This window comes from Stegostoma tigrinum, chromosome 37, assembly GCF_030684315.1.
Source record: "Stegostoma tigrinum isolate sSteTig4 chromosome 37, sSteTig4.hap1, whole genome shotgun sequence".
NCBI classification, from domain to species: Eukaryota; Metazoa; Chordata; class Chondrichthyes; order Orectolobiformes; family Stegostomatidae; genus Stegostoma; species Stegostoma tigrinum.
Window position 1 is genome coordinate 20,389,838 of NC_081390.1, and position 8,152 is coordinate 20,397,989.

Consider the following 8,152-nt stretch of genomic DNA (forward strand, 5'->3'; position numbering starts at 1 on the left):
ATTTTATACAACTCGGTGACAACGTCAAGTAACACATACAAATAATTATTTTAATATCACCTTCACTGTTGTCTTAAAAATTTATGACTATTTGCCACCAACTAAAACACAAATCACACAAACAAGCCTTTCATAAAGAAGCTGATTGATTTTGCTGATATACTTCCCTGAAAGTTAAAATTCTCATTCATCTATGAAAAGGAAGGTGATTTTTGACTGAGATTGATGATATTGTCACAAAGGACCTCTGGCTGACACATCGAGGTTAGAAACAGAAATTGCTAGCAAAGCTCAGCAGGTCTGGCAGCATCTGTAGACAGAACTCAGAGTTAATGTTTCGGGTCTGGTGTCCCTTCCTCAGAATGGTCCTGCAGAAGGATCACTCAATTCAAATCGTTAGCTCTGATTCCCTTCACAGATCCTACCACAACTGCTTAGCTTTTCCAACACTTACTGTTTTTCCCTTATGATTTACAGCATCTATAGTTTTTTTTCAGTTTTTACATGAGATGATTGTCATCTAAAGGTGCAAGATAAATCGGAGCTGGAATATCCCACAATGAGATTCCTTTTATGGATGTGACCACCACTGAGATAGGGGACTCGAAGGTGCTTTATTGATTTGTTCATGGGATATGGGTGGCCCTGACTAGGCCAGCATTCATTGTCCAACCCTAATTTGAACCCATCAGATGCTTTTTTAAAAGTACCAGTTATTGTATTCTATCGAGTTTAATTTTCAGCACTTGTCACGGTGGGATTCAAACCCATGCCCCCCAAAAAACATTAGCCTGCAGTTATTACTGCTGTTACTGCAGAAAAGGAATAAGCAACTGGGCAATCTGTTCTAATGTATCTTCTCACATCACAGACTAGGAGTGAGACTGTGATGAAGAAAAGCCAGTGACAGAATAAAATGCATCTCAACCCGAAATCTCAGACATTAATAAAGATTAACCAAAAATGATTCGTGCATTCAACACAACTGCCAGTTATGAAATATTTCAACATGCATTTCACAAAATGCAAGAAATTGCCATTCTTTCTAATTTAGTGAGAGCACCAGTCTTAGATATTTGTGAATTTCAGCGTTTGTCTCCGTTCTATCAGATTGTACTGTCACTGACGAGTAGTATATTCCTGCACTTTTTCCACGGCATTTATATCCATCAGGAACTAAACGTCTCAGACACAGCAAGTTGTAGTAACCAGCAGCCTTTTAGATCCAAATATTAATTCCATGTGCAGGCTCCTATGTCACTCGTGTTTTGTTAGGATATCTCCGCAGCAACTTTGTGGCTTGTTTGGGAGTCAAAGTATTGGTTTGTCCCGCACTGTCCAAACTTGCCCTTGCTTTCCGCTCAGCCTGCAAGATAAAAATTCTTATTAAAATATCAAGATAGATAAACTTTTCGGGGTGGGAGGAGCTTCTCATCAACAGCCACACTGAGATAACTACACCGAGACTACATGAATAGAATGTCAGCAATAAAAGCCTCATCCTTTGTAGGAAAGTGGCAGAAACTACTCAATCCCGAGAGCATTGCCTCAGCAGCAGTGTCGCCAGTAGACCGAGCATTTACTGCCCTGGAGAAGGTGGTAGTGAGTGGCCTTCTTGAACTGCTGAAGTACTTGGTGATTAGGAAGTTAGAAGGGAGCCCTTGGATTCTGACTTAGTTACTGTGAAGGAACAGTGATGTACTTCCAAGTCAGGTATACAGCTTAGAGGGGAATTTGCAGATGGTGGCAATCCTACACATCTGCTGTCCTTGTCCATCTGGGTGGCAGATGTCACGGCTGTCAAAGGACCTTTGGTAAGTTACTGCAGTGCATCTTGGAGATGGCACACACTGCTGCTACTATACATCAGTGGTGGATGGGGAGCCATTTCAGTGGGTAGTCTTGTCTTTGATGGTATCAAGCTTCTCGAATGTTGGAGCTGTTCATGCAAGTGGGGAGTATTCCATCACATTCCTGACTTGCCTCTTGTAAGTGATGGACAGGGCTTTGGAAACAGGACACAAGTTTGTTAGCATTCTCCCGTTGCTGAAACTTCAGCAATCAGAAGAAACTCCAACGTTTCACCTAAATCTCTGAGAATCCTATGCAAAACCTGCAGAAAGATAAACTAAAATTTCTTAACTGGAGCTGCATTCAAATGCATTACATTTCTTGATAAGCAAGGGGATAAAAAGATAATGATGGGGGCAGGAAGGAAAATGGACTAATCAAATCAGCTGTGATCTTACTGAGCCATACAGCATGCTCGAGGGGCCAAGTGGCCTACTTTTGTCCTTAACGCATGTGTACATTACAGAATGTCACAAGACTGGACAAACTGCAAGATCATAACGCAGTAACTGGCATACCTCCACACAATAACATCCAAGACTCTTAAAATTAATTAAAAGGTTCTTTAAAAGCTGAAAATATGGTAGAACAGTGAAACAAATCTCAATGAGATAGTATGTCTACATAATGCATGAATTTACCTGAATAAAATACACATTGTCCTTTGTTGGATGTTAAACACATTCAATTGTTTGTGATGCCTCTTTGCTACTGGAGTTCCTCTCAGAGCAAGTTAGAGAAACTAATACACATCGAACCAAAATGTGGAACACATTCCCAAATCTTAGGCTGCAACGCTACTCAAAATTCCACACAAGGAAGTGTCTGAATGCAATCCCTTCTCCCACTATGCCTCCCATGACACTTCTTTTGCTTGTTAGAGGAATGCATTCACAGCAGCACTCCCCCCACCTCACCAAAAATACAAAAGAAATTCAGATCAGTTAAATCTTTCTCCTCCACCCACCCCATCACTTTTGCCATATACATTCTTGTGAAATTGATCATTTGGCCAATTATTTTCACACCAAATTGATCTTAGCATTGCTACCTCACACTGCCAGAGACCTGGATTCAATTCCACCATCGGACGACTATCTGTGTGGAGTTTGCACATTCTCCCTGTGTCTGCGTGGGTTTCCTCCAGGTGGTCTGGTTTCTTCCCATTGTCCAAAGATGCGCAGGCTAGATGGACAGCCCACGCTAAATTGCCCAGTGTTCAGAGGTGTGTAGATTAAGTGGGTTATGAGATGGGTCTAGATGGTATGGTCTGAGGGGCGGTGTGGGCTTGTTGGGCCAAAGGGCCTGTTTCCACACTGTAGGGATTCTATGATTCAAATACCAACATTGCGTACAGTTCAAGTGCAGCTTTTCCATTAATGTTACCTCTGCTTTGGCTGTGCAAGCATAGAATGCCTGGATCTCTCTGGCACAGGCTTTCTCACTGAATTCATTCTGTTTCCAACAAGCCATCATCACGGACATCTCTGTGATACACGTTGCCTCTGTGAATCATTGAAACATCGGTAAGACTATTAGCTATAAAAGATGTTCATGTAGAAATAGATGAGATTCTTGTTTTAGGTGGTGAAATGTAGATGATAGGCTGCCAGCCATAAGCTAGTCTCAGCTTGAGAACAGAAATTTAAAAACACAATAAGTCAGAAGGTAGCATTGAGTTCAAATTTCGAAAGTTTGATCACAAAAGCGATGGAAGATCGCCAGAGATAAGAAGACTAAGAACTTGGAATGAGAGAAATTTCAGGAGCTCCGAAAGCATAGAAACATTGAATATCAAAATAGGTCATTGGGCTATTCAATGTGATCATGGCTGATCATCGAGCTCAATACCCTAACCTTGCACTGCTCTGACATCCCTTGATCCTTTTAGATACAAGAGCTTTATCTATCTTGTCTTGAAAATACAAGTTTTGGCCACTTTCTGTAGTAGTGAACCCACAGGCTCAACACTTCCTGGGTGAAGAAATTGCCCTAAAGGTTGTACCATTATTTTAAAACAATGACCTTGGGTTCTGATCACCTCCACCAGCGGAAACGTCCTTCCGGCATCTAATTTGCCTAGTCCTTTGCAGCCAAGTCATGTGGAAAACAGTGCAGAGAGAGATCCCATTAATAGCCATAAAATAAATAACCAAAGCAGGTGCATATTTTTTGCTTTGAAAGTGACATCAGTTGAGGGAGAATTTCAGCCCCAGGGCACAATTTCCACGCACCTCCTCAATACTTTGCAGATTACATGACCCAGAAACAGACCATCTGGCCCATACCAGATCATGCTCCTCATATCTTTCCTCATCTATCTTTACGGTCATAACCCTCTGTTCCATTTTCCCTCACATGCTGGTACACCCTCCCCCGAAAAACATGTGTCATTTGCTCTGACAGCTCCCCGTGGACCCACCAGACAGGACAGACAGTGGCATATCCAACAGGGCGGCACTCACACAGTGGGAATGTGGTCCCCTTAAGTTTACTTTCATTTTTTTTGTCTGTGATGGAAGTGGGGAGAACAGCACCACTTGAGGCTATGCAGGGGACTAACCAAAGCATAAAGGGCTGCCCAGAGTTGGGTGACAGGTGAATAGGTTGGGGGGGGGGGGGCACGGTGGGGAGTGACAGGGAATAGGTGGGGGGTGGTGTTCAGAAGAAATAGGAGAGCATGGATCGGCTGAGCCAAATAGCTTTTCACTGCAGAGTCCCCCATGCATCCACACCCCAACCCATACTCCATCCACCCACACCACTGATTCCCCACTCCCCCAGCAACCCTCCCATTCCCTACACCCTTGCCAACATCACGCCACTGTCCCCCAATAACAACCCCAAGTCCCCACACGTTCCCTACCCACATTGCACACCCCCTATCCACACAGCCTCCCCCTCTCCACTCCTTCCCATTTCTTCCTCCCCCTCAATTTCTTCCTCCCCCCTCTCTTCCACCCCCCTCCCCCCAATTCTTCCTCCCCACTCTCTCCCACCCAATTCTTCCCCCCGCCAATTCTTCCTCCCCCCCTCTCTCCCACCTCCCCGCAATTCTTCCCCCCCCCCCCTCAATTCTTCCCCCCCCTCTCCCCTCAATTCTTCCTCCCCCCCTCTCACCCACAATTCTTCCCCCTCCCCCTTCTCCCCCCCAATTCTTCCTCCCCCTCGCCCCCCACAAATTCTTCCACCCCCACTTCTCCCCCCACAATTCTTCCTCCCCCCCTTCCCCCCAATTCTTCCACACCCCCCTTCTCCCCCCACCCCTTCTCCCCCCCAATTCTTCGACCCCTCCTTCTCCCCCCCCGCCAATTCTTCCACCCCTCCTTCTCCCCCCCCATTCTTCGACCCCCCCTTCTCCCCCCAATTCTTCCACCCCTCCTTCTTCCACCCCTCCTTCTCCCCCCACCCCCTCTCCCCCCCAATTCTTCCACAACCCCCTTCTCCCCCCGACTTCTTCCACACACCCCCTCTCACCCCCAATTCTTCCTCCCCCCTCTCCCCCCCAATTCTTCCACCCCCCCTTCTCCCCCGACCCATTCTCCCCCCCCAATTCTTCCACCCCTCCTTCTCCCCCCCAATTCTTCTACCCCCCCTTCTCCCCCCACCCCTTCTCCCCCCCCAATTCTTCTACCCCCCCTTCTCCCCCCACCCCTTCTCCCCCCCCTTCTCCCCCCACCCCTTCTCCCCCCCCAATTCTTCCACCCCCCTTCTCCCCCCACCCCTTCTCCCCCCCCAATTCTTCTACCCCCCCTTCTCCCCCCACCCCTTCTCCCCCCCCTTCTCCCCCCACCCCTTCTCCCCCCCCAATTCTTCCACCCCCCTTCTCCCCCCCAATTCTTCCTCCCCCCGCTCTCCCCCCCAATTCTTCCGCACCCTCCCAATTCTTCCTCCCTTCCTCTCGCACCCCCCCCATTCGTCCTCCCCCCTCACACCCCCCCAATTCTTCCTGTCCCACCTCGCCCCCCCAATTCTTCCTCCCCCCCTCGTCCACCCAATTCTTCCTCCCCCCCTCGCACCCCCCAATTTTTCGTCCTCACCCGCCCCCCCCATTCTTCCGCGCCCCACCTCGCCCCCCCCATTCTTCCGCGCCCCCCCCTCGCCCCCCCCATTCTTCCGCCCCCCCCCAATTCTTCCGCCCCCCCCATTCTTCCGCCGCCCCCCCTCGCCCCCCCATTCTTCCGCCCCCCCCAATTCTTCCGCGCCCCCCCCTCGCCCCCCCATTCTTCCGCGCCCCCCCCCTCGCCCCCCCCCCATTCTTCCGCGCCCCCCCCCTCGCCCCCCCCCATTCTTCCGCGCCCCCCCCCTCGCCCCCCCCCATTCTTCCGCGCCCCCCCCCTCGCCCCCCCCCATTCTTCCGCGCCCCCCCCCCTCGCCCCCCCCCATTCTTCCGCGCCCCCCCCCCTCGCCCCCCCCATTCTTCCGCGCCCCCCCCCCTCGCCCCCCCCATTCTTCCGCGCCCCCCCCTCGCCCCCCCCATTCTTCCGCGCCCCCCCCTCGCCCCCCCATTCTTCCGCGCCCCCCCCCTCGCCCCCCCCATTCTTCCGCGCCCCCCCCCCTCGCCCCCCCCATTCTTCCGCGCCCCCCCCCCTCGCCCCCCCATTCTTCCGCGCCCCCCCCCCTCGCCCCCCCCATTCTTCCGCACCCCCCCCCCTCGCCCCCCCCATTCTTCCGCGCCCCCCCCATTCTTCCGCCCCCCCCCCCCTCGCCCCCCCATTCTTCCGCGCCCCCCCCTCGCCCCCCCCATTCTTCCGCGCCCCCCCCTCGCCCCCCCCATTCTTCCGCGCCCCCCCCTCGGCCCCCCCCATTCTTCCGCGCCCCCCCCATCGGCCCCCCCCATTCTTCCGCGCCCCCCGCCCCCCATTCTTCCGCGCCCCCCCATTCTTCGCGCCCCCCCCCTCGGCCCCCCCATTCTTCCGCGCCCCCCGCGCCCCCCCATTCTTCCGCGCCCCCCCCATTCTTCCGCGCCCCCCCCCATTCTTCCGCGCCCCCCCCATTCTTCCGCGCCCCCCCCATTCTTCCGCGCCCCCCCTCGCCCCCCCCATTCTTCCGCGCCCCCCCCCCTCGCCCCCCCCATTCTTCCGCGCCCCCCCCCTCGGCCCCCCCCATTCTTCGCGCCCCCCATTCTTCCGCGCCCCCCCCCTCGCCCCCCATTCTTCCGCGCCCCCCCCGCCCCCCATTCTTCCGCGCCCCCCCATTCTTCCGCGCCCCCCCCATTCTTCCGCGCCCCCCCATTCTTCCGCGCCCCCCCCTCGCCCCCCCCATTCTTCCGCGCCCCCCCCTCGCCCCCCCATTCTTCCGCACCCACCCCCCTCGCCCCCCCCATTCTTCCGCCGCCCCCCCCTCGCCCCCCCCCATTCTTCCGCGCCCCCCCCTCGCCCCCCCCATTCTTCCGCGCCCCCCCCCTCGCCCCCCCCATTCTTCCGCGCCCCCCCCCTCGGCCCCCCCATTCTTCCGCGCCCCCCCCCTCGCCCCCCATTCTTCCGCGCCCCCCCCTCGCCCCCCATTCTTCCGCGCCCCCCCCGCCCCCCATTCTTCCGCGCCCCCCCATTCTTCCGCGCCCCCCGCCCATTCCGCGCCCCCCAATTCTTCCGCGCCCCCCCTCGCCCCCCCATTCTTCCGCGCCCCCCCATTCTTCCGCGCCCCCCCTCGCCCCCCCATTCTTCCGCGCCCCCCTCGCCCCATTCTTCCGCGCCCCCCCCTCGCCCCCCCATTCTTCCGCGCCCCCCCCTCGCCCCCCCATTCTTCCGCGCCCCCCCCTCGCCCCCCCCATTCTTCCGCGCCCCCCCCCTCGCCCCCCCCATTCTTCCGCGCCCCCCCCCTCGCCCCCCCCCATTCTTCCGCGCCCCCCCCTCGCCCCCCCCATTCTTCCGCGCCCCCCCCCCTCGCCCCCCCATTCTTCCGCGCCCCCCCTCGCCCCCCCCATTCTTCCGCGCCCCCCCCTCGCCCCCCCATTCTTCCGCGCCCCCCCCATTCTTCCGCGCCCCCCCTCGCCCCCCCCATTCTTCCGCGCCCCCCCCTCGCCCCCCCCATTCTTCCGCGCCCCCCCTCGCCCCCCCCATTCTTCCGCGCCCCCCCCTCGCCCCCCCCATTCTTCCGCGCCCCCCCTCGCCCCCCCATTCTTCCGCGCCCCCCCCCTCGCCCCCCCATTCTTCCGCGCCCCCCCTCGCCCCTCCCATTCTTCCGCGCCCCCCCTCGCCCCTCCCATTCTTCCGCGCCCCCCCTCGCCCCCCCCCATTCTTCCGCGCCCCCCCCCTCGCCCCCCCATTCTTCCGCGCCCCCCCTCGCCCCTCCCATTCTT

At 55.9% G+C, this 8,152-nt stretch overlaps 1 protein-coding gene across 1 annotated transcript in view; it reads right to left on the reverse strand.

The window, feature by feature from the left end:
- Positions 1-1,251: 1,251 nt before the first annotated feature.
- fut11 (fucosyltransferase 11 (alpha (1,3) fucosyltransferase)) overlaps positions 1,252-8,152 on the reverse strand; it is a 54,815-nt gene continuing 47,914 nt past the window's right edge. The window contains exons 3-4 of the transcript XR_009443018.1: positions 3,238-3,356; positions 1,252-1,366 (exon numbers count right to left, since the gene is read on the reverse strand). The gene's annotated coding sequence lies outside the window, so the exon portion shown is untranslated. The remainder of the gene's footprint in view (positions 1,367-3,237; positions 3,357-8,152) is intronic.